Source organism: Mytilus trossulus, unplaced genomic scaffold, assembly GCF_036588685.1.
Source record: "Mytilus trossulus isolate FHL-02 unplaced genomic scaffold, PNRI_Mtr1.1.1.hap1 h1tg000110l__unscaffolded, whole genome shotgun sequence".
NCBI classification, from domain to species: domain Eukaryota; kingdom Metazoa; phylum Mollusca; class Bivalvia; order Mytilida; family Mytilidae; genus Mytilus; species Mytilus trossulus.
The window spans coordinates 156686-182992 of NW_026963297.1; the positions used below are offsets into that span (position 1 = coordinate 156686).

Sequence of the window (26307 nt, forward strand, 5' to 3'; positions counted from 1 at the left end):
TGACAAATGAACTTGAAAAATGGCTACCGGAAGTGACCTTTAGAAAACCGGAAGTAGCTATTTTTGCAATTTCTTTCACCTAAAAGTACCCAGAATCCATATATTTTGTCATATAGATACATGAACAGATTACTGAAGACTAAAAATGACTTCTAACAAACCGGAAGTGGCCAATTATCTCCCATTCTACATACAAAAGTATATAGAAACTATATATTTTTGGAATCAGTGTGAAAGAAGCTATCATATGAGACCGGATGTGACATTCATTTCATCGGAAGTAGCATATTATCTCCCTTATATCACTCAAAAAGATAATTAAACCATCATTTATCGCATCAGTATAAAGAAGCTACCTTCTTATCCAAATTACTTTAGTTTGGAAAGACTTTCAATTGTTCTCTGAACAATTGGTTTTTAATTATTATTTTTTTTTTTATTTTTTTTTTCTTCCGCCTAATTTTGATATTGCGACAAATGTTTGTTTCGCAATATGTCGCTTAGATATTTCTCATATTGTATCGTACAGTTAATGCGCTTTTACATTTCACCCTGCTAAGCCGAACACTTTTCTTTGTAAGAGTTATCTTCCTATTCACTGTTTATCATCAGAGTGCATCTCCTTCGTAACAAAAAAAGATAGCGACAAAATTCTTTTTACAAATTGTTCGTTACATCCTAAGGAAAATTTGGCTTATTTGGATCGAAGCGATTCGATGAAATTTTATAGGAGTTATCTACCTTTACAAAATTATTTTCTCAATATGTGTTATTAACTAATAAACCGTCAACCGTATAACCCTGGAATGTATTTATTTGATATCCCTAGGCCCTTTATTAGAAAATGGGGTCAAGGTCAAAGGTCAAGGTCAAGTTCTAAATTCGGAATTTTCCATGTTTTTGCATTTTCTCCAACCCTTGAAAAGGTACATATTAAAGAACAAGTGCAAAATGATTGCTATATAGTTATGAAGATATTTTACATTTGGTCTGATACAATTAAATAGCATCTAATAGGAGTTAGTGCCCCTGGAATGTCTTGATATGAGGTTATTTGATTATAACTTCAACTAAGTCCATTTTAATGGCATTTGACCTTGTGCAAAAGTTTGGATGACAAATGACCTTGAAAAATGACTACCGGAAGTGACCTTGAGAAAACCGGAAGTAACCTTTTTTGCAATTTTTTCGTATAAAAGTACTCAGAATCCATATATTTTGTCATATAGATACATAAACTGATTACTGAAGACTAAAAATGACTTCCAACAAACCGGAAGTGACCATGTATCTCCCATTCTAAATACAAAAGTATATAGAAACTATATATTTTTGGAATCAGTGTGAAAGAAGCTATCATATTAGACCGGAAGTGACATTCATTTCACCGGAAGTAGCATATTATCTCCTTTATATCACTTAAAAAGATGATTAACCATTATATATCGTATCAGTAGGAACAACTATCTTCTTATCAAAATTTCTTTGATATGGAAAGACCTTCAATTGTTGTCTGAACAATTGGTTTTTAATTATTACTTTTTTTTTCCGCCAAATTTTGTACTTGCGATAAATGTTTGTTTCGCAATATGTCGCTTAGATATTTCTCATATGGTATCGTATAGTTTATGTGCTTTTAAATTTCACCATGCTAAGGCGAACCATTTTCTTTGTAAGAGTTATCTCCCTATTCACTGTTTATCATCTGTGTGCATCTCCTTCGTAACAAAAAAAGATAGCGACAAAATTCTTTTTACAAATTGTTTGTTACATCCTCAGGAATTTTTCCCTTATTTGGATCAAAGCGATTCGATGACATTTTTTAGGAGTTATCTACCTTTACAAAATAAATTTGTCGGTATGTTTTTTTAACTCATAAACAGTTAACCGTATAACCCTAGAATGTTTTTATTTGAGTCCCCAATGTCCTAACTTAGAAAATGAGGTCAAGGTCAAAGGTCAAGGGCAAGTTCCAAATTGTGACATTTGCTTGTTTTTGCATTTTCTCTGACACTTTGAAAGATACATATAAAAGAACAATTGCAAAATGTCTGCTTTATTGTTATGAAGATATGCTTTATTAAGTCTGATACAATTTAATGGCATCTTATAGGAGTTGGTGCCCCTAATATGTCTTGATATGAAGTTATTTGAATATAACTTCATCTAAGTAAATTATAAAGGCATTTGACCTATTACAAAAGGTTAGGTGACAAATGACCTTGAAAAATGACTAGCGGAAGTGACCTTGAGAAAACCGGAAGTAGCCTTTTTTTGCAAATTTTTCATATAAAAGTACTCAGAATCAATATATTTTGTTTAAAGATACATAAACTGATTACTGAAGTCTAAAAATGACTTCCAACAAACCGGAAGTAGCCAATTATCTCCCATTCTACATACAAAAGTATATAGAAACTATATATTTTTAGAATCAGTGTGAAAGAAGCTATCATATGAGACCGGAAGTGACATTCATTTCACTGGAAGTAGCATATCATCTCCCTTTTATCACTCAAAAATACAATTAAACCATTATTTATTGTATCAGTATGAAGAAACCATCTTCTTATAAAGATTTCTTTGATGTGGAAAGACTTTCAATTGTTCTCTGAACAATTGGTTTTTAATAAGCTCTTTCCCCTTTTCTGTGGAAAGACCTATTGTTTTTCTTCTGATTATTTTTTTTCTTTTTTTCTTCCGCCTAATTTTGTTCTTGCGATAAATATTTGTTTCGCAATATGTCGCTTAGATATTTGGTACATGATATCGAACAGTTTATGGGCTTTTGACATTTACCCTGCGTAACGGAATACTTTTCTTTGTAGGAGTTATCTCCCCAAACACTGTTTTCCTTGTGTCCACTACTCCTTCGCAACCATAAAAGATTACGACAATTTTATTTTACAAAATTGCTCATTATATCCTTCGCATGTTTTGTCCTATTTTGACCGAAGTGATATGAATGCTCCATATGAGAGTTATTTCCCCTTATGAATTTGATATAAGTGATATGCATTTTAATGTTGTAAACCATAAGTGATAGAGACCTAGGATCTTTTGATTTGAGGTCAATGGTAAAAAAAAATGAAAATTAGGTCAGGTAAAAGGTCAAGGTCATATTCTAATTTTTGAATTTGGCTTATTTCCACTCATTTCTAGAAACCGTATAAGATATCAACAAATTATTTTTGGTAAATTGTTAGTTGCGACATGTCGTAACACGTAAATTTTGATTGCAAGGGTGCTTTGAACGTAAAAGTGAGTTTTCTCCCCTCTTGTATTTAAAAATACACGTATGGTGATATAACTCATTCAGAAAATATAATTAAGACCTATGGTCTTTTGATTTGAGGTCCTTGGTTAATGACCTTGAAATTGACCTCAAAGTCATTGCTTAATTTGACATTCTAGATTTTTACCTTTGCTCTTACCTCATATGTATACATGTTGAAGTCATGAGACTTTTGGCAAAAGGTATCAAACCATTTAACCTTGACAAACACAACCGGAAGAGACCTTGTGTAAACCGGAAGTAGCTATTTTTTGTACTTTATTAATATAAAAGTATATGTTACCAGATATTTTAGGAACCAGTGTCAATTAAATATTCAAATATTATCGGAAGTAACATTTTTCAAACCGGAAGTAACAAATTATCTTCCTTTTTAAAAAAATATTGTATAGAAACCTTATAATCAGCGTACAATCAGCTATTATTTGACGATTGAAATGACATTTTTACTTAATTTTACAATTTTCATATTAAATACATTGCTTTCGGTGGAAAGACCTTCAATTGTTCTCTGAACAATTGGTTTTTAATTATTATTATTATTCTTCCGCCAAACTTTGACGAAGTTAGCAGCCTTAACCGTAAGATGTGTCGCTTTCATGTTCACACTTTGTATCGGTGTCATTGAACTCACCCTGTGAGTCGAAATATTTTGTCGGTTCAGAGTAATCCCTCCGAAACCCAAAATCCTTGTTACCGTTCCAACACCGTAACCGTATTAGGTAGAAAAAAAAAACATAGGGTGAAATTTGTTCAGGACCAGACCCCGGTTCTTCGTCACATTTGGATCGAAAGGATTCAACGACTCATTGGTAAGGTTATACCCCTATTAAATGTCCACCCAAACTCAGAAACCATAAGTCGTAGCTAGACACCTAGGATCTTCACCATTCATCATCAATTCATGTGACTTTGAAAAATACCTCAAGGTCAAATGTGTATGTTGACCTTGACCTTTGACCTAACACCTTGTTACCGGATAATCTCAGCAACCATTATATTATTATATTGGAAAATGTTTGGGTCATTTCAGCGCAACTTTGTTACATTTTGACCGAAAAGATTTGACCTTTTTGTAAGGGGCATAACCCCTGTTTTAGGTTTCTGAAAAGACAAAATCAGCTTTTACCATATAACCAAAGGTCCTAGACCCATGGGGTCTTCAGCAATCACATTGGGGACTAATGACCTTGACATAGGTCAAAAGGTCAAAGGTCAAGGTCATGTCCCAGATAGCGATTTAGTGTTTTTAACCTTATAAATGATTTTTAGTGTGTTTTCAAGCTTTGTAAGGTTGACCTTGACCTTTGACCTTTCAATTTTTAATTGGATATCTCAAAAACGATTATATTTACAGAAATAATAAATAGTGAAAAATGTTGAGTTGACTAAGGCGCAACTTTTTTACATTTTGACCGAAGAGCTTTGACATACCTTTAAGGGGCATAACCCCCATTAATTTATGAAAAGACAAAATTAGCTTAAACTCTTGTACCAAAGGTCCTAGACTCATGGGGTCTTTGATAATGACATTGTGGAGTAATGACCTTTACAAAGGTCACAAGGTCAAAAGTCAAGGTCATGTCCTAAAAAGCGAATTTGTTGTTTTTGTCATATTTTAACGGTTTTATGTGTGTTTGAGAGCTTTTCAATGCATTCTACGACTATTGGAACATATATTTTACATTACGGAAAGGTAAGACCTCTCAATTGTTCAAGAACAATTGACATTTTAATTATTCTCTATTCTTTGTATTGTTACACACCAGCATTGTCTTTTATTATCAGTCTTTTCTGATTCTTTAACTTCTTAGCCTTTTATTTTTGCACTTTTTGCTCATAAGAATTATTACATGATTGTATGTATTCTGTAAACAACATATGCATCCAGACCCTCAGGTTCGGTGATTAAGTTGTCTGGTGTATTTAGTCACACCTACCCATTATTGATTTAGTCATATTGATATAATAACAAATTGGCAAAGCAATTTGATGGGTAAATATCATTTAAAATAAGTTGTGCTTACAAACTTTATTGTACTTTTACAGACAATGCATCAATTAAACTGTGTGTCTAGTTTACTTTTAATTCAATAAATGTGTATTACTTAATTATTAATAATAATTAAGGAATACACTAATGTGACAATTTTGACTGAAGTTTTCTATTTGTATCATAACATGAATATCAATTACTTTGAAATGTCACTAATTGTTCACATATTTTTTTCAGAACATGTATTAAGATGTTGTTATACAAGTTTAAACTATAGCCTAACTGAAATTTGAAGAAAGTTATCAGAGAAAAAGAGTGACCACTTGTTTATATGAAGAGTCAACACACACAAGGAAATTGTCATACAATTTGTAACCATATATGGGGATAGTTTTAGATCTATGCATGAACAGAAAGTGAAATCAATGTTTTAAAGATAAAAGCTATAGGACTTATATCAAAACTATAACAATGCTGATTATGAAAACCCCATGCCAAGTCACATACAGCTTTTGGAATGCAGCAATCTTCAGTATGACAACAAAAGGAAGGATTACATTACTGTTAAAACTGACTCTGGAACATTGAAGACAAAGAAATAAAAGTATTACATCAGAGGAAATGACTGTGCATTTCTTTCTTGAAGGATCAACACACAAAAGGAAATGTTCATATCAGTATGCATCATTTGCAATAGTTGAGATAATTATGGATACATAAAAAAAAAACTGTGAACAGAGTGAGAATAATAATTCAAACATCATTTGTGGTACCTGCATGTACTTACTGGTATATATAGTGTTACTTTGTAATTCACAACATTTTACATGAATATAGGAATATTCTTTGCATGTTACATGTGAAATAAAAAAAAGACAAGTATAGGAATAAAGAAATATCTAGTACAACATTATCATGAAAACCAGCAGGATGATAGTTGTCTACATATATTGTGGATCATGGAAACCCACAAGAAAGTATTGTATGGATTGTAATTATCAGTTTTAATTCAATGTGACATATGCAATGCTTTTTGTTTTAATTTTGAGAAAACTATTTTAAATTAATGAACAAATTATCATAAGTTTTTTTGACATTGAAACTTTTGAAATAGACATTTCTGTATTTAATAGGCAGATAATACTCATAATGAACTCAAGGCTTTCACATGCATACAACTTTATTGAATAAACAAATAGTTTTATCTCAAGGAAATGACTTTTCTAATGTTTTTTTCTATAACAATTAACTGTTTTATACTGAAAAGACTGCAATGAATGAATGATGAATGTTCAACAAATGAACACAGCTTTAGAAAGTCTTGCTTACATGCAGCTGATATAGTTTTAAAAAGACCCATTCACACATATTATGTGACAGTTATTGATCCTAATAATTCAGTGAACTAATTAAAAATGTTTTTAAATAAACATTTAAAAAAACTTAACAGGGCTGAGCAGATTACTATATCTTATGAAACATGAGTTTGATGGAAGGGGCTTCATACTACCATGCACTGGTGCTTTCCCTATCAAGAGAATCATTTTGTTTAGAAATCTTGTTTTGCCGTTCGTCATCACGTTATTTTACTCCCGATTTTACTATGCCAAACCTTGGTAATCTAAAAGTTGTGAAGACCCAATGATAATTAAATTTAAGAAAGTAAGCAAGATAATTTGCAATCGACACATATGACACACATGATGATGTGCAGTTAGAAATGAACATTGAATTACGAAAGCTCTTACATAGTATAACGTTAGCGTTTCCCCCCTTTTTTCTCTTCGTATGCACGGTGATACTTTAAAGATGCATGAACGCCTCAAGCGTAAAAATGAAAAAAAATAACATTATTTTATATCTTTAATTTGTCTATTTCTAGTCAAAATCTATCAAAATGTCGATTTTTTCCCGGCATTTTTACACCGAAAAAAGGAATAATCGATCTGAATCAGTTCAGTGTTTAAATGTCGCCGCGTAAGGACTTGAATATCATTTATCTTTAAAAATCGCATTGGCACGCCCCGTTAACATGTATTGATCTCTTTAAAACTTGGCTTATCTATTCTTAGAAACTCATGAATACCAAGATTGCTGTTTCTTGTTTTTAAAATGAATACAACATTTTAGGAATTGGCAGGTTAGTTGACTTTATGTGTGGCCACGGTTGGATTCTATGTCACTTTTGTTATTTTATATTTTAAAAGGGCACATTTAAAGAAAGAAACAGCTGTTACGGGAAAGATAACATTTTTGTCAACCAAATACAACTTTATTTTCATTCATTTGTCTAGTTCTTTGGGGTGCGCCAGGCTCTTAGAGTTGGACGTTCAAACGCCATCTTTGAATGCTGTTCGTTATCATGGTAACCATATAGGGGGTTCTGAGACACCAGAAATTTAAACGTTGGATGATATTAGGGATGATAAAAATAAGTTCTGGTAAAGAAAGTTTTTAGACAAAAATTTTAAATAATTTCAAATTTCATTGATTTTTATATGAATAAATAGCCGATTTACTCCTGAACAGCATTAACCTACCTGCGATCTGTCTATGTGAAATCTATTATATATATACAACTCGTCTAAACATCAACCCAACAATGTTAGATCTGTAAATTTACTTTTGCAAATTTTTAGTTCTTCCCTTGCCGGGATTAGAACCCATGCTACTGAGATATCGGGACACCAAATTGCCTGCACTGTGACCGATGCGCTAGATCACATGATCAACTGGGCTTCTAGATGAAGCTTTCGGTGGCCGGGTGTAACCTTTCTTCGTCAGTTTTAATCTAGCGTCTTACTACAGTACATGATATATAAGGCATGAAGATGTTATTCTTACAGATCAGCTAAATTATCTATAGTAAAGAATCTTACAATATAATGTAGAATACAGTCACAGAAAATAATTACAGTTATTAGTACGTCTGAGCCAGTGACAACTCTACAACAGATTTATCCATCGGATCATCAGCAGTGATGGCGATGCATGGCTGTGTACATTATGTATATACAACTCGTCAACAATGTTAGATCAGTAAATTTTCTGTCGCAAATTTTTGGTTCTTCCTTCGCCGGGATTCGAATCAATATATATATATATATATATATATATCGTCTAAAAATAGCAACAATCAACATTCAATCTATCTAGGTGTGGATCAGTTTGTAAATAAACTGATGCAGTTACTAAATTAAATTATATAAGTGTCTAGGAATGTTACTTTGACACACTAATGAGTATTATAAAATTAGTTATATTTTATATATTATTCACGCTATATTTCGCTAAACAAATTAGCCTCATCGGGCGTGTGCATCTATCTAGGTGAAATCGGATGCATGAAAAAAATATCTTTGTAGCTTTAGCTACACAAAATTCGTGTAAAATTTTAACATATTGATTGATAGTCTATATTAAAAGTATGGAATACTCAAAAGAACAAACATCCCCAAACTGACTGTCTAGTTCAATTGCTCAAGCTAGTGCTTGAAAATAGCAACTTCATTTTCAACGACAAGCACTTTTTACAGATTGACGGAACTAGTATTGAAACAAAAATGGCACCTTCTTTTGCCAACATTTTTATGAGGGATCTCGAAGAACGCATCCTTTTGAGTGTGCCATACAAATCCTTGTCATGACTCCGTTTTATTGATGATATTGACATGAAATGGAACGATATTGCAGAACATTTGCAAGATTTCTGAGATCATTGTAAGCAGTTCCATCACTCAATTAAATTTACATCTGAATTTTCAAGCGAGAAAATTGCTTATCTCGACACCACCACATTTGTAAAAAACAGGGGTCATGACAACTGATCTTCACACAAAGAAAACTGACAAACACCAGTTCCTTTCTCCAAAAAGTTGTCACCCGAAACACTGCTCCAGGATACCTTACAGTCAAGCCATCAGACTAAAGCGAATTTGCTCCTCGGAATCCAAACTTAACTATCGTTGGGGACAACTAAAAACACAGCTGAAATTAAGAGGATACAAAACCAAAAACATCACAGACGCTTTTGATAAAGCCCAAGAAAAAGATCGAGCTAGCCTCATGGAATGCAAAGATAAGACGACCCGTGCAGATAGAATTCCGTTTGTTGTAACATTCCATACCGATTTGACAAATATTTCATCTACTATCCGAAAGCACTGGCGTCTTATCGAAAATGACTCTTCCTTAAAAGAAATGTTTCTATCACCTCCTGTTATTGCCTATCACAGACCCAAAAATCTCAAAGATATACTGGTGACATCAAAAGTAAAGAAACAAGAAACTTCTAAATTTGGGTGTTACAAACAATGCAGTAGAAGCAATTGTAAGTGATGTAAAGCCGCAAACACTGACCACTTTTTCAGCATCACAGTACAAAACAGTGATACAAAATATATGTTACATCGAATTGCAAAACGGAAAATAGTAGTTATATTCTTACTTGTGGAACTTGCAAGCTGCAGTATGTTGGTGAAACAGAAAATAAATTCAACATCATCTTAACAATCACCGGTCGTTCTATACAAAAGGAAGAAACTGTCCAATTACGAGACACCTATTAGGAACAGGACATAATTTTGATAGTATCACCTTTCAAATAATTGAGGTAATTCAAAATTGGGACTGCGACAGGAGAAAACAGAGAGAAAGGTTCTGGATGAATCTGCTACGTACTCTTGAACCTGATGATGGACTTAATGAGAGGGATGAAAAACAGTTTTACCCAAAACCTGGGAACAGTATATCTACATGATCTAACGGGAAATGAATCTCGTACGCTTTTCAGTATAAAATTCAATCCCGTACTACACGAGACTTCGCGAGATTAATGTAGACTGGAAGCGTCTTGACTGAAAGCTGTCGTGACTGCTAATGAATCATCCACATAATTCTACACATTCAACAACTATAATGAATTGGTAAGTTTTAGCGTGAAGAAGATATATTTTGTTTACATGAAGTAACCAATATGAGAGTGATTTATTCTATGTAAAGTGTTTTATTACGTTGGCCAAATTTTCGATCATTGCAAAATGCAACTGGCACCATTTTTTTTTGTATTATCCGATTGCATTGTCCATCGTTTTGTGATGAAAAAAATGCGATCATGACAAATTTGAAGCGACAGTTTACAAGTTTAGTACACTAGCCTCACGTTTTATGTAGTTTGAATGTCATTATATTGGTATTAATAAAGAAATCTGTCATCATTCGCGGTCTAATTCCGAAATGCCATTGGCGCCATTTTTATTATCCCCCCTCTTGCATTTTCCATCCTTCTGTGATTAAATGAATGCAATTATTACAACAAAAATGTTGCAGATTACAAGTTTGATACACTGGCACCCCGTATAACTTAGTTTCAATGACATTTTATTGATATTAAAAGATATATTGAGTCATCAATTTTGCCACTTGTGGCCCTTATCTAGCCAGTCTGTGTACCCAGGAACATATATATTATTATATTATACGATTCCAAGGATTACCTTATTTAATCTCCATCACAATAAAACTACTTTTAAAGCACACAAACACCAAAATATATTTGATATTTGACATGCAGTTGTGATGGTGCACGTGATCCCTCACAGAATAATGTCATTATTTTACAATGATAACACTTAACATTTTTATATTTATATTTGTAGTATTGCAACCTTTATTTATTCCAGTTTTTTTCAAAGTTTTAGATCATCATGCTTCATTCTTTACAAAATTTAATTTAAGAAAGACACAACCCAACTGAATAACATGTTCATATCCTTGTAATCCATGTATTCCTGGTTATGAAGTCTCTAGTATGAATATATTTGTATGTTGAAATTTGGAGCTAAACTTGGTAAGAAAAAACAATGATGGAAATCTTTGATAATCATTATCACTGATAACAACCTGAACATTACATGCACTCATGTATCAGGTTGTATTTTATGTCGGTTAAACGTTCATTAGAGCTTAACACTAGTAACCCGAATTTAACTTGATCGGACAAAAACGTGTTAACGCTGTTTAAATGAAATTACTCGTCATTTGATAAAGATTGACAAAAATTAAAAATCATTTTTAATTTATTTCAATGTATATCAAATCATTTTAATGCCAGTCAAATAGCTTCGCTTGCAGTCGTTCAATTTAAATCAAGTTGGTGGTAAGTTACGTCAAACAAATAGGCCACGCCCCCGTTAAACTATTTCAAACTGGTATCAATTCGTTTTAAACCGTGTTGCGACCCGAGCTTTTAACAGGTAAATCACTCAAGCAAAACAACATCGATGTATCTTTCGTTCATTTGTTTCCAACTTTATCGACTTAAAATTATATATATAAATGCGTGTATTCTTATTAAAGTAATATACTTCACAATTTAAACAAATGAATGATCAATACACGTAATATATAAGGAATGTAAATAAAAAAAATATAAAATATTGATGCACGGTTTAAAAAAATCAAAACTTATGAATCTGTTAAAAATAAAATAGTTAGATGTTTAACATATTTTTAATTTGCCCGAATGCAGTAGATCTTTATTTCACATATTCGTTTCAAAACTTGCTGAGTGCTATGAAAACTTGTGAATGTAAGTAACGTATGGTCCATTGCAATGTCTTACGAAACTTTAGGTATTCCTGTATATTTCCTTTTCTCATTTTCTGTCTTACTATAGTGTACTCGTTAATTAAATATAGACACGGAAATTAAGGTAACTTACAAAAATTGTTTATTTTTCACATAGTTTAAATCGATGTATCTTATAGTTTCGGTCAACAACAAATATTCCCTAGCTGCATATTGATATATGAAATAGCTTGTAATAAAAACAATGATGTGTTAAATAATAAAATTAATGAACATAATGTTGACATTTGTTGAGTCTTGCACACAAAATTGTAAATGAAGGAACAGCTCAATAAACTTTTAAAACTGTGTCAAATTGTAATATCGGTCACTGATGCGAAACGGGCGTTAAATGTGGAAAAGTACACACTACGAAAATTGTGAATTGTGGTTCCGATCTGTAAAGGGATTATTGTGCTGTCATGCACCTTGACTTACAACAAGTCTTGCTATAAATGAACATATATTCTGTTTATTTCAGATCAATTTTAGTCTGCGATAACGATGGGTTGGTTGATTTAAGTTTTACGACCTTGACTTGCTCTAAGTCGGCATTCTCTTACGTCTAATGCATTTAAAAAAAACACCCGTATATTTACGTTCAGGGCATATAATATAAGTCTACCTACAAAATTAAAATCAACATCAACATTATTAAAATAAACAAGAATGGAAAAGAAACAATCATGCACTGTTGCTTTGATATATTTTTTATTAACTATATTTAAGGGGTAATGTCTAAAAAAAAACTAATTGTCGTACAAATAAAATATTTCATCTAGGTGCTTTCGTTGAAGTTCGCGTTACATATCAAAATGAATGTCATTGGTCGGAACTTTTGCAAACTTTCAATCCTGGTGTTCTCATGGAGGTCCGCGTTCATTTTTCAATTCAATACACAATATTTTTCATCTAGGTGCTTTCGTTGAGGTTCGCGTTACATAGTAAAATGAATTTCATTGGTCGGAACTTTTGCAAACTTTCAATCCTGGTGTTCTCATCGAGGTCCGTGTTTATTTTTCAATTCAATACACAATATTTCATCTAGGTGCTTTCGTTGAGGTTCGCGTTACATAGTAAAATGAATTTCATTGGTCGGAACATTTGAACACTTTCAATACAGGTGTTCTCATCGAGGTCCGCGTTCGTGATTCAATTCAATACACAATATGAAGTCCGATATGGTAAAAAAAAAATTTAAACTCTACGATGTCCGAGTGAATAAATAGAATTTAGAAAATAAAACACTTTTCCGATTCTTCAAACACAATACAAATACTATCCTTTTCGCTGATGAATAATTATTACTATGATTTGTATACTATTCAATTTGGGAACAGTATACCTTACAATATATATGTTCCTGATTTGATTTATTCACTTAAATCAATAATTGATCAACTTGAACTTTGAAAAAGATACAATTATATACCTTTTCACATCCTTTAATTTAAGGTTATTTAATCCAAAAAACTAAATAAAATTAATTGTATTATTTAATTTAGATTCTTTATTTCTTATAAAACCAAGTTAACGGTAAAAAGAAAGATATTTTTACATATAATATTAACATACAGATTTTGCGTATGACAATTTGCACAACTTGAAACGATCAACAAGAATGAGCGATTGGTGATCAGACTTGAGAAAACATACTTTTATTTATATATGATTCAAATTAATTTACACAAAATTTTCAAAACACAATATTTTTTAAAATAAATAAAGTGCCCAATTTCGAAACATTTACCCTGCTTACATAGTTAGGTTTAAGAATAGGTATTCTACTTTCTGTTAGAGTTGTGCAGTTTAGAATATAGTGAAATATATCAACCAATCTCTTGAGAGTTACAAAGTACATAGTACCTTTCCTGTCTCATAATTCTACGCCATCTACCGGTTTCTATAGGTAACCGATGATTTTCAGTTCTAAACCTTCATAACGTTATCTTATCTTTATAACGTAATACGTCTAAATATTCTTCAAATTCAAAGTTTTCTTTAAACATTTTTAAACATAATACTTTTGGAGAATATTCCATTTCTGATTTCCAAGTCTGCTGAAAATGATAAAACAATCTGTTTAATAGTTTGAATTAAAACTATAGTTACTCTGATTAAACCAAATATTTTAAAATCCATATTTTTTCAAGATATTTTTTATACAAATCAACCAATCGAAAGTATATATCTTTATTACCAAAGTCTATATAAACTATAGGTATACAATTATATCAACAGCAATAATACATATAATACATACATAAACACAGACTATGTGACAGCAGAAGGTGTTGTAGAATAAACAAACATTATTTTAACATTTCGGATCTAAGCTCAAAAGATCTAAATGTAAATTTACCTAAATTACACAATTCTTTTACATTATTAGTACTCATCAGTTTAATAAATTTGTACATCGACGGTTTTTTCCAATAAAATGGCTTCATATAAATTGTTCTAAAACCTTGAAAACGTGGACATTTGAGGATGAAATGAAACTCATCCTCTATATCATTTTTACAAAAAGTACATATTCTATTATTTCTTGCTATACCATAAAATCTTCCACTTTCTATAGCTAAGTAAATCCACCATCTACGTTGAGTTTATAAATATATCTATATAGTTTACTATCAGAACTGTTTACAATGTTAGACCAAAAAATATACCATACGGTGTTCCACATATACTGACATAGGATAAGCGCCTAGCTCTCCATAAACCATGAAGCTAGGGTTGATTTTTTTCAAGTTTAACTTTCTAATGCATCAATAAAACTAAATCTCCAAATTTCACAGCCAAATAGCAATATATAGTCTTACAATCTTATCAGAAAGATCGTACTGACATTTAATTACTGGTAGATTAACTAAAATATTTGCTTCGTTTTTTTATTAATCAATCGATAAATTGAAGATCTGAATGGAATAAAAACATAAATAAAGACAATATTTGTTTAACGCCATTATCTTTGACTATCCTACAGGTATACTAGCCAGGAGACTGTACAATGGCGGATACAGGTTTTGTTCTGTAGATAAGAACTCCCGTTTGTTTGACGAAATTATTTTTCGATTGGGACATATGGTTTGAATCCCCAGTGACCAGTGGTTGTCGTTTTTGTATATATTTTTCTATAAGTGTTGTACATCAATCAGGCCGATAGTTTTCTTGTTTAAATTGTTTGTAATTTTGGGAAATGATATACATGTTTATGCGGTTAGGTTTTTGCTCGTTGTTGAAGGCTGTACGGTGATCTAATTCATTGGCAAGTACACCACATCTTCTTACATTTATTCGTTAAATCATGTAGATCTTCATCAAGCCTAAATAAATAAATGATTTTGAAAATGTACTTATTGTAACTATACAAATTTTAATTCCAAATAATTATGTTTATCTAACATAGAATTATTATCAGCGGAGACATATATACACCAATTCTAAATTGGTTTAAAAAAACAGACACATTATTATTGTCACATGAATATGTAATAGTGTGTTTTTATGTAAAAAAATAAATCTGTGAATATCTACCACCACCGTTACGGCCTTAAGAGATCAGCTGTTCTCGCGAGCTTTGAATAAACAAATCCAAACCAAAACAAGTACATAAAATGCATATTTTTAATCACAATCTTAATATAGAAACACTTAAATTGTGATAAACATTTTTATGAATAATTCAATTTTATTCAATCTTTGTCAATCACGCATGTACAGCAGCATCAAGGGATTGTAAATATACAATTCCTAATATACAATTCCTTGGCAGTATGACTTTGTACTCTTCTATATTGTGACCTTATTTGAACTAAAAGAAAAAGAAGAAGAAGAAGTCTGGAATTATCGCTATCTGTTCGACGGTCTAAAGATTACAGTGTGTTATCCATCTAGGTGTTCTCGTTGAGGTCTGCGTTCTAAATCTAAAGCATTTCATTGGTCATTAGATTTGCAATCTTTCAATCCAAGATGTTCTCAATGTAGTCCGCGTTCATGTTTCAATAAGTTAACTATATTGTAAGTTTTCGATCCGAGTTAACAAAGTAGATTTTTTTTTATCCGAAAAAGACGGATTTTCTACATGTTCTACAATAAATTTGTACAACGATTGAATATTGCTAAATGCATCAAATTGTCCAGGTCTAGATCGAACTTGCTTTGCTTCGTCGAAAGTACGAATATAGAAAAATCACAGATTTATATTAAAACTAGAACGTTCAAGAACAGTTAAAGAAATCATCACAATTTTTTTTATTGTTAGTTATTTTGTACAAATATAACTATAATGCGAACCCGAAGTTGTAATAAAATTAACGGTACCAATTTTCTTGCACCAGATGTGCATTTCGACAAAACATGTCTCTTCAAAATAGCACGTGAAATCGCAACTAAGCGTGAATTCTTTGGAAACGCGACGGAATACCTATTGTCAATTTCAAGTTCTGTTTCGACATCATTGTAATATATGTCACTGGACGTTAAAATTCAATCCTTAATTTCGTCTTCGTCAAATAGTGCTGTTGGTTTCTTTTTATTATCATTACATACTAGTATACATGAATACACCCCAAGTTATTCCCATGTAAAGTCATTTACTAGATATTTAGTGCAAAGTAAATTTTAAAGAGAAATTTAAGTCGTATTAGTTCGATAATGCTTCAAAATAAATATAAACTGAGGATACATGTATAACTGCCATATTCCGAATTCCCGACATTCATTTATGTAAATGAAGAAAAGATAACTATGATCGGTATCTGTGTGAATCTACGGCTCAATCAAGCTTCATACAGAATATGAATTTTCTTGAATATGATTGCCAATGGAATAAACCATGCAGGAGATTAAACTAGCCCAATTAATTTGTGTGTGAACTATAACAACTGAAATCGTAATTATGCTGTAGTGTACGCTGGTGGTTTCTGTAATATGAAGGCGTATGGCAACCATTCTACCGTACTTAGTTCAAAATTTTAAAGTACACCACAACCCTTTTCTTTGTCCATAATACGCTCAGGAACATACATCTTACTATTGTGCATGGATTGGTAGTAAATGCAACTTTTTAACTGTAGTCCATTTGATATCAAAGTATCATACTACTACTGAGGCTATCGTGCAATACCCCCACTCCGCATTCATAATAGTTTTAACATGCATAGTTTAAATTTTAGATCCTTCCTTTATGGTTTAGTTCAACCTGCAACACATTTTATTTGATGTTATCAATGGTAAACATGTAAAATGAAACAATAACTTACTGTAATACTAATATATAAATATGTTGTATGGTCATACAAACCGAAATCACTACTAGACTAGGTGTTGACACGCTCAAATTAACAAAATTGTGTTTCAAAAAACCAATGCACAAAATTGATATCATAGGATTTAGTTAAACATTTAAACCAGTTCAAGGAATGTATTACTTGACAAGAACAATTAAAATGTAGGACAAATTCGGCTTACAACATGAACTTTGTTCAAATAATAGTACCAAACATGTGACAAAATGACGGGTATGTAACAGAAGTATCGCAATCACTGATGGATTGGTGGGTAGCAACTGTTTGTTCAACGTTCAGTGACAAGTATCTCATGTGCATATTACAATACCAAATTAAACTAACTTGAGCAGACGACAAAAGCGAAATTGTGACAAATTTGATTTCCTAGTGTTATTTAGGAAGTCAAACATGTGTATGGAAATTAAATTTTACTATTTTTTATTGAACAAGATAAGAAGATTACTATTATTTATTGAACAAAACAAGAAGTTCAAAACCGGTAAACGAAATTAAACCCGGTGAATGACACTACTTATTGCTGAATTTGGGTTTGGCTGACCTTTATTTATATTACGTTTTAAAACAATTATTCAAATCAAATATACAATTATTTTACTACTTTGTTTGTTTTTTTTTTGGGGGGGGGGGGGGGGGGAAGTCAGTGACTAAAAAAAATGACAACAATACAGGCCTATAGTATTTTGAAGCAGTTTTTGAAGTATTCAAATAAAATGAAACGTCTTATATTTTTTACAAATACAAGGAAAAAGCAAGTCTGTCCAAAAAGGATTGATATTTCAGAAAAATGTATAGTGTGTTCTTTGTAAACGTAAACCAGAATGCATATAGTTGTCTATTATAACAGTCACAAACCATGTCTAGAAATAAAAATCAGCAGTTTACCATCCATGCAATAATATTTTGTCGACAGTGATCGAGATAACTTTATCAGATAATTCAAATTATCGGACACTTAATTTTTTCAGAACATTTTATTGTTAATATCCGAGCCATAAAATACATGTATTATATCTGGCATAGTCCCAGATTATATTCTCTGGTAATATGCATCCTTCATTTAAAGTCTTAATTTTCTTAAACACTTTACATCGTATATCAGGGGCACTGCCGAAAATAATCTTTCAAAAAGCAAATTCAAGTTGTAACCTTTAGAACTTGTATGTCTGATAATTTGCTCACATGACAAGAAATTTTACAATAAACATTGGTCACGCACGATAGATTCTGATGTAAGACATGTGCCGTTACAATAGCCAGTTTGCACGCATCAGCGCACACAGGCCAGTTGATTGGAGGAAAGTTACCGAAAACCACGCCTACCTTTAACTAATATCCAATCAAACGCCTTTAACATAAACATAAATAATACATGGGTAAAATTACAGAGATTTTGTTGCGTATTCAATATTTGAAAAAAAAATGAACTCTTTATAATTCAAACTTAAAATTATAGAATATGCTCGTAATGCATTTTCGCAATTCACAATACATTTGATGTTATACATAATTTCACCTACCTAGTGAGGAAAAATTACAAATAAAAATTGCAAATTACAACCAGGTTCAATGTTCAGTGTGAAGTATTTCATATATGCGCAGGTCCTGAGGCAGAAAATCGAATTATTCATTCACTTATATGATCTTCAAAAATAACGATTGCGGGATGATGGACAGGAAGACTTCAAACGTAAGACTGTGAACTATAGCTGTCAGTAACTTAAGTACTCTTAGCTAGTGTTTTTTTGTTGTTCTGGTAAGGGACGACATCGAAAGTTCAATGAAGGATACAAAACTGAATTCAAATAGGTTTTTTACTGACCTCCACACTACCCCCTCTTAACTTAATTTGGTAAAAATTGATTGACCAATAGGGATATATGTAAAATCGATTTTAGATTAACAAAACTTGCAGCAAAGTTTATCCCCCCCCCCCAAACTATTTGATTTAAGTTTTTTTTTATCCTACATCGATCTTTTGATGTCATCCCTAAACAAGTGAATCTTTCATTGTTGAAGACCCTTTAGGGAATATAAAGATGAACAGGAATAAAAACGCTGACCATTAATTATTTGTAATTTTGTTAAGCATTGACTTTGTGTGCGATTACTGGTTCCGTATACGTTTACTCCATATTCCTTTATTTTCTATAATAGCGTCTGTCTTGACAGTAAGTTGACATTACGCCACGAGTTATCGTTCCTGGCGTTATCGAATAACGTTCACACATACAAGCCAATGCAGCAGGTTCTGCAATCACAAAGTGATTAAATAATAAACAAAAATATTTTTGGAAACTATTTAAGAAATAATTCCTTCATGTCATGCTCTATGCTCATTTTAACATGGGTAGGCATTATATTTGTCTATATTTTACACTGAGCGTAAGCGAGGTGTAAAATGTGGTCAAATATAATGTCTACCCATGTTAAAATGAGCATAGAGCATGACATGAAGGAATTATTTCGATTCTAACATGACAAATGCAATATATTTATAGGTCAAAGCGTACGAAAATACCGTAAGACTGTTTTGCTGTTCCCGTTTCCTCCGAGAGGAGTCTGTTTATTGCATTTCATATTTTAAAAGTTTAAAAACTACGAGCAAGGTAAATATATGTTGTTTGATAAAAATATATAATAAAAGTTTATGTTAGCTGCTTGAATGTAAATATTTTAAAGGATATCGATGGAAATAATGTTAATAAAAAAGTACGTGCGCATGTGTCAAACATATTTTTTGTGCTCATTAGAACACGGCTTTGTTAACAAATCGTAATAAGGACGTCATATTTGAATTGACATGTTTATGGTAACTTTTTCTAGATGCAGAGTGTCGAAAGTTTTTATGCAATACGTAACGGTTAACTTTTTGACATAGGTTGCTTTGTCGTGTTTCAGCAATTCTTCTGCTAATTTTTAACCTTTAAAAATGAATTACTATATACTTTTAATTTATATTCTGCTTTTTTTTAATATTTAAGCATCTGCACGATTTATCTATATGTTCTTATGCAAAACAGACTGAGTTTTATCACTTTATTTCATTCTTAGTTTATTTTGCAATAAATACTTTTCATGATGCATGCCGTATCCCCATGAATTATTTTTTTTGAAAATAGAAATCTTATATGTATCTATCGAAACTTAGGATGATGCATACAAAAACGGGAATCCGTACAACTATTAATTCGTACGTGTTAAAATGGTCGTCAAAATCACCGCTCGGGCAAAATGGAAAAAGGAAATTTATTTGGATGAGAATACGGATAGAATAAGGCGAAACAGTACAATACAAGCAGACTTTGAAACTCAAACAGAAAATAGTTTGTTAGTATGGAAATTCAATGTAAAAAAGTGGTTTAACTTGGTTATTTTGCTGAATAACATTCTATGTGTTCCAAATGTAAACAGTCTCATAAATCCGTTATAGTTACGGAAACATTTTAAAAAATAAAGTGCTAGCTAGACCAAGTCTATACACAGGACATACAGTTACATCGGAATCAGGCCTGAGAAGGTTACCGTAGGCTGAAAATACAAAGCAACTTTATTCGGAAAAAAAATAATAAAAAAAATCAGGTCCCGTTAGAGTCTGATTGAAGCCAGTCCCAAGTATCCATTGCGTCTATAAACGCAAGCTAATAGTTGGGACTGGATTTAGTCACTAAGTAAGACTGGTTCCGTTACAAAAAAATCTGGAAATTTACAAGCAAACGACTGACGTATTAGTATTCAAATAGCAGAAAGAGATAGAAATAGCTAGATCTTGAAATCATTTAGATTTTCTATTCGTGTTAATTTCCGCTTGCATGGGAACTCGCTGGTAGTGTAGTTTTTTTTTGTGCGATTTGAGTTGGAAATGATGAACATGTACAAGTTCGGAGACAAAACGACTGAGAGAGCATTAACATAGTTGCCTTTTTAGGCCATGCGGGGCATATTGCTCATAATATACCCTCATTTTCTAGTGTCAGTCCAAATTTTTCTCAAACATCTTCCCGGATCGGCTCTTTTACAAAACCTACCTAGTATTGTATTCAAGTTAGTGTTAACTTGTTCTCGTCCTGAACATGCAGGAAATATTTGCCATTGGACGTTAAGCAACCAACAATCAATCCTACAATTTACACCCGTCACTTGAAACTTTAGTTGTTAAAATTTAAATCATTGCCTCTAATTTTTTCAAAGAAATCGACAAATTTTACGAACGTTTAGACAAAAAGAAATATATACGTTACCGCTTGCTAATTATGGAAATGGGGTTATATGAGACTTTATTTATAAAAAGTAGAAGTACTAATAAAATAAAATATATATATATATATATATATGTAACATGTTATTTGTACACCAGTCTGTTGTTATACTGATGAATAGAGATATGGGATATGCAATTTATAAGATAGCTACTGTTGGACATTTAACTACATCAAAACCAAATACACCAAGAAAATTGTGACTAATGCTAATTGGACGAGTAGCTTTTTAATTCTAATTTGCATGTAGTCAGTTTACTAAACGACGGTTCCCTAAAAAGGAAAATATAATTATCACAGTAACATTTCAGTCTCCTAGTACATATTTGTTTAAGTCCTAATACTTTTGTTCTTCTGGAGAAAATTTCAACCATAATCGGAAATAAGGAGGTGCGGTAAAATTGACAATTAATCAACTTTCTACCAAATACAAAATGACGGAAATATTAGCTTGCTTACATTGGTACTTCATTTTATATCTCAAAACTACCATTCCATTATATGAACTGCATATTCAAAAATATGTTTCGTCACCAATATCCTAAAAGAGCACGTATCTTCATACTGTTTCACCCGTGTCCGTTCTAACGTCAATCGCGCACTTGGTGTATACAAATAGGGTTTATACGGCTGAATAATTACATTAGATGTAAGTTTCATTATAATACGTTATTCTGATTGGCTAACATAATATTTCGTAAACAATTGCATCAGACAATAACATTTATCATGCATGATGATACGAGGTCCCACAAAAAAGTGCACAGGTGAATTTAATAAAACTGGATAAAAATCGTGTTTTCATGATTTTAGCTAAAAAAAATGTAATTATAAGTATTGAATACTTCTTTTTGAAACTTTATAGGGTTGTAAAAAAAAAAGCGTTGACCGTGCGTACATTTTTAGAATGAAGCGCTTCCGTCAACGCTTTTACCACCCAATAAATTTACAAAAAGAAGCATTCAATTCTTAATTATTAAAAGGAATGAGTACTGTCTTTTTGCTTCAGGTTTAAATTATGTACCTGGTGTTACTAAAGTGTACTCATATTAAAGGTGCGCATATCGTCTAGATTTCTTTTATTTTTTGTTCTTGACAGGTTGCTGGATTAGACGTTTTGATAAAATATAAAAGGCACGCAGACTCCTACATGTGGAATTTCAAACTGGACCTTTTACATTTCGCATTTGCAGTTTGGTTTACTAAAAGAATGCATGTATGATCTCATGATTTGTTTCGTAAATAATTTTCCACAAATGACACGGTTGAACTTTGTGAAATTTTGCATACAATTTGCAATGTTTGTCCGACTTGCTGAGCTTGTATTGTATCGTCCCGAACATGCATGCACTATTTGCCACTGACCGTAAAACGGGTGCGTCTAAACACTGCTAAGGAGTCCTTAGTGCACTAAGGACTTATTAAATGCCACTAAGGACTAGATGGGGTGCTGTTACATGTAATTTCTTTTCATATTATGGTAGAGAATGATATTTAATGTATAAATTTCAATTTTTGTAGAAAAATAATCTTAGATGAATAAGATATTCAACATTATTCAGACACGTGCCCGTATTTCTTTGATGTGCCGAAAATCAATGAACCGTTTGACACGTGTCAAATTACATTACTGATTACACGGGAATCATGCTATTTGTTGTGTTTAATGGACAAGATTGGTAAAGTTGGATACTTTTAAAAAATGAATTGTTGTTGAAATACTATTAATGTGTTTTTTTCAGAATGAAGAAGTATTTTTTTCTCAAGTGTATTTTGTAATTATTTCTTGAAACTAATAGATTTGTCTCCAGAACAATATATTATATCTAATGAAGGTTTTTTAGTTTGATGTTCATATTAATAAATGACAGAATACGGGCGACGACGGACATGCGTATGGAGCCTAAACACATTATTTTGTTTCTTGTGGTGCACTTTTCAAAATTTATTTTCTTATATAGAGACGTTATACAATGTATTACTGGACAACACGTAATCAATAAGATAATAAACTTTTTACTACATGCAACCACCCTTGTGCGTTTGCTATGGTACTTTTTCAAAATTTTATCTGTTTTTTTTAATTTACATATGAAGACGTTTGAGCAATGTATTTCAGGACAAAAATAAACCATCTGATAAAAAAAAATTACTACATGTAACCAAACTTATTTAATGCCAGCTACAAGTAAACAGACGGATTTGAACAGAATTTTTTTTTTTTGTGCGTATGCTATAATGGTTCATTTTCAAAATTTATTATCATATGAAGAACACGTTTGAGCAATACATTTCTGGACAAATACGACTTCAATACAATAAAAAAAATTTGCAACCAATATAAAAAATGATGTGGTGGGATTGGTGGGAGATATCCGTTTGCGCCAAAAATGCGTCCTTTTGCGCCACAACTTTTTTTCTCAAATGTTACGTTTGCGCCACATGTTTTAAAATTAGATGGTATGATTTGCGCCAAAAAAAAAAACATATGATTGTGCCAGTTAAAAGAAAAATTACTTCCCTACCCCTTTATTCGGACTTGGGTCCGGCATTGTAGCATGTTTTTCTTACTGCTGCTCTATTTTTATATACCTTGCCGACTCTAAATAAAGCTTATTTATTTATTTATTATTGTTCATTTTAACGTTAAAACAGTTTGTAGCTTGCATGACTATATGAAGTTTATTTTTTCTTATCTCAGACCTGGATGTAACAAAACTGAATTTAGAAAAAAATGGTAATAATCAGACTTGTATGTTCCCAACTTCTCATGCTTGTGATGAAACAGTAAACACCTGTCCTAAGTCAGGAACATGATGTACAGTGATTGTCGTTTGTTTATGTAGTTCATACATGTTTCTCGATGGATGATTCTGTTTCTTATCCCGTTTAAATGGTTATACACTAGTACTTGTTGGGGCCCTATAAAGCTTGCTGTTCTATGTGAGCCAAGGCTTTGTGTTAAATTTCGTACCTTGACCTATAATGTTTTTCCTTTATAAATTGTGACTTAGATGGAGAGTTGTCTCATTAACACTCATACCTATATCCAGTGAGCTCTTCTGCATTGAATTGTGCATAGAAGTCCACATTTTGTTACTTAGATGGAGATTTGTTTCATTAACACTCATACCACATCTTCCTATATCTACATATTCTGGCAAACTAATTAATAAGTCTCCCTTAATATCCCTTGGCAAACATTCATATATGTCAATCATCGATACATTTAAGTCTATCTTACACTAGTAATTTTGGAGCCCTTTAATTTTTAGCTTGTTGTTCGGTGTGAGCCAAGGCTCCGTGCTGAAGGCCGTACATTGACCTATAATAGTTTAATTTTTTTTTAATTGTTATTTCGATGGAGAGTTGTCTCATTGGCACTCACACCACATCTTCCTATATATCTATCTTAATTCATAAAAAAAAGCAATTGGTTTTCCAAGTTTATTCATCATGTTCTTATTCATATCAACTCAGACTACATGCATATATATATCAATCATAGTAACAGACAGTAACAATTAACATCAAGTATAACCTTAAAAACTGGTATATGTGGTACATTTCATCGATCTTCAATATGTGCATGTATGATATGCCCTTTAAGTGGAGCACACATAAAAAGAAAATAGTTCTACTTCATGTTATAACTGCTATAACTTTATAAAGATGAATGATGAAAAGTCACAATTTTTAAACAATTTAGAGCTGAGCTGAACAATAAAAACCATATCCTACAACATGTACAATATTACTGGTTGGTATATTGAACAGGCGAAAAGTAATTATTTAAACTTAACAAACTTTACATGTGCTGTATATTGTATTGTAATTTTTCTGTATAATTTTAAAATATTTTGAAAAATTTACAAGTCTCAAAATAGATTATTCCTACTTATATGACTTAAAAAATGTGATTTAATTCTTAAGATTTTATCAATTTCATACTTAAAAAATTAGCATAAAGAAAACCCGTGCATTATTTATTTAACACACACCAATGTATGAACTTACATGTACATTAAAATAAGCAGCTACATACATGTTATGTATAAAAAAAAGTCTGAACATATCCAAGAGAAGCACTAACAAATCTTACAGCATGTTGTCACACATGTAAATCATAAATGTATGAAGAAAATAAAGCACTAAAAGAATCAAAAACTATAACAGATTAAGATACACATAATTAATCTGCTTTCTTCAAAATCACAAATGTTTAATTTCACTAATTACTGTTTGCGGTTATCCGCTTTGTCTTTCAAAACCTTCTTTAGTGGCTTCTGATGTTGTGATGTGCTGTTGGGTATTTGAAGTTGTACTGCACGAGCTAAGGACTGTCGACGGATTGTTAAAAATAAAAAAACACATGATTCCATGATGTATGAAGAAAAATCATTGTTATCACACAACATTTCCCAGTAATAATTTACCATATGTGCGGAAACTATAACTTCTTTCAGGTTTGATAGCATAAGTGTTTGGGAATTCACATTGCCAAGGTCAATACTTTGCCGGAGAACAGTTTCACAATGCCGGATGAAATAGTAAAAGTTGTCACTTGGAATTTTGAGTCCTCCTCTGTTTAATTTCTCGGTCCACTCCGCAAACTTTTTTACATGCTCTTGTAACATTGATGATTGTTTAACCACAACATTTGTCATAGCTTCACGAATTTTATGGTTTTTCAAGTTTTTGTGTTGGCATGTTTTCTTCTGAAGTTTTGAAATTATATACCCTGAAATGTAGTATAGCACTGATTGGTTTGAATTTGTCATTGTGCTATCTAGCTTGGTTGCATTCTTTTGGTACAGC

General features: G+C 31.8%; 1 long non-coding RNA gene across 1 annotated transcript; it reads right to left on the reverse strand.

Annotated features, from left to right (window-relative positions):
• Positions 1–14097: 14097 nt before the first annotated feature.
• On the reverse strand, positions 14098–22067 carry LOC134700041 (uncharacterized). The gene is made up of 2 exons (XR_010103746.1): positions 21949–22067; positions 14098–17124 (listed from the first exon to the last, which is right to left on the reverse strand). It is a non-coding gene; the product is annotated as an uncharacterized LOC134700041 (long non-coding RNA).
• Positions 22068–26307: the final 4240 nt, after the last annotated feature.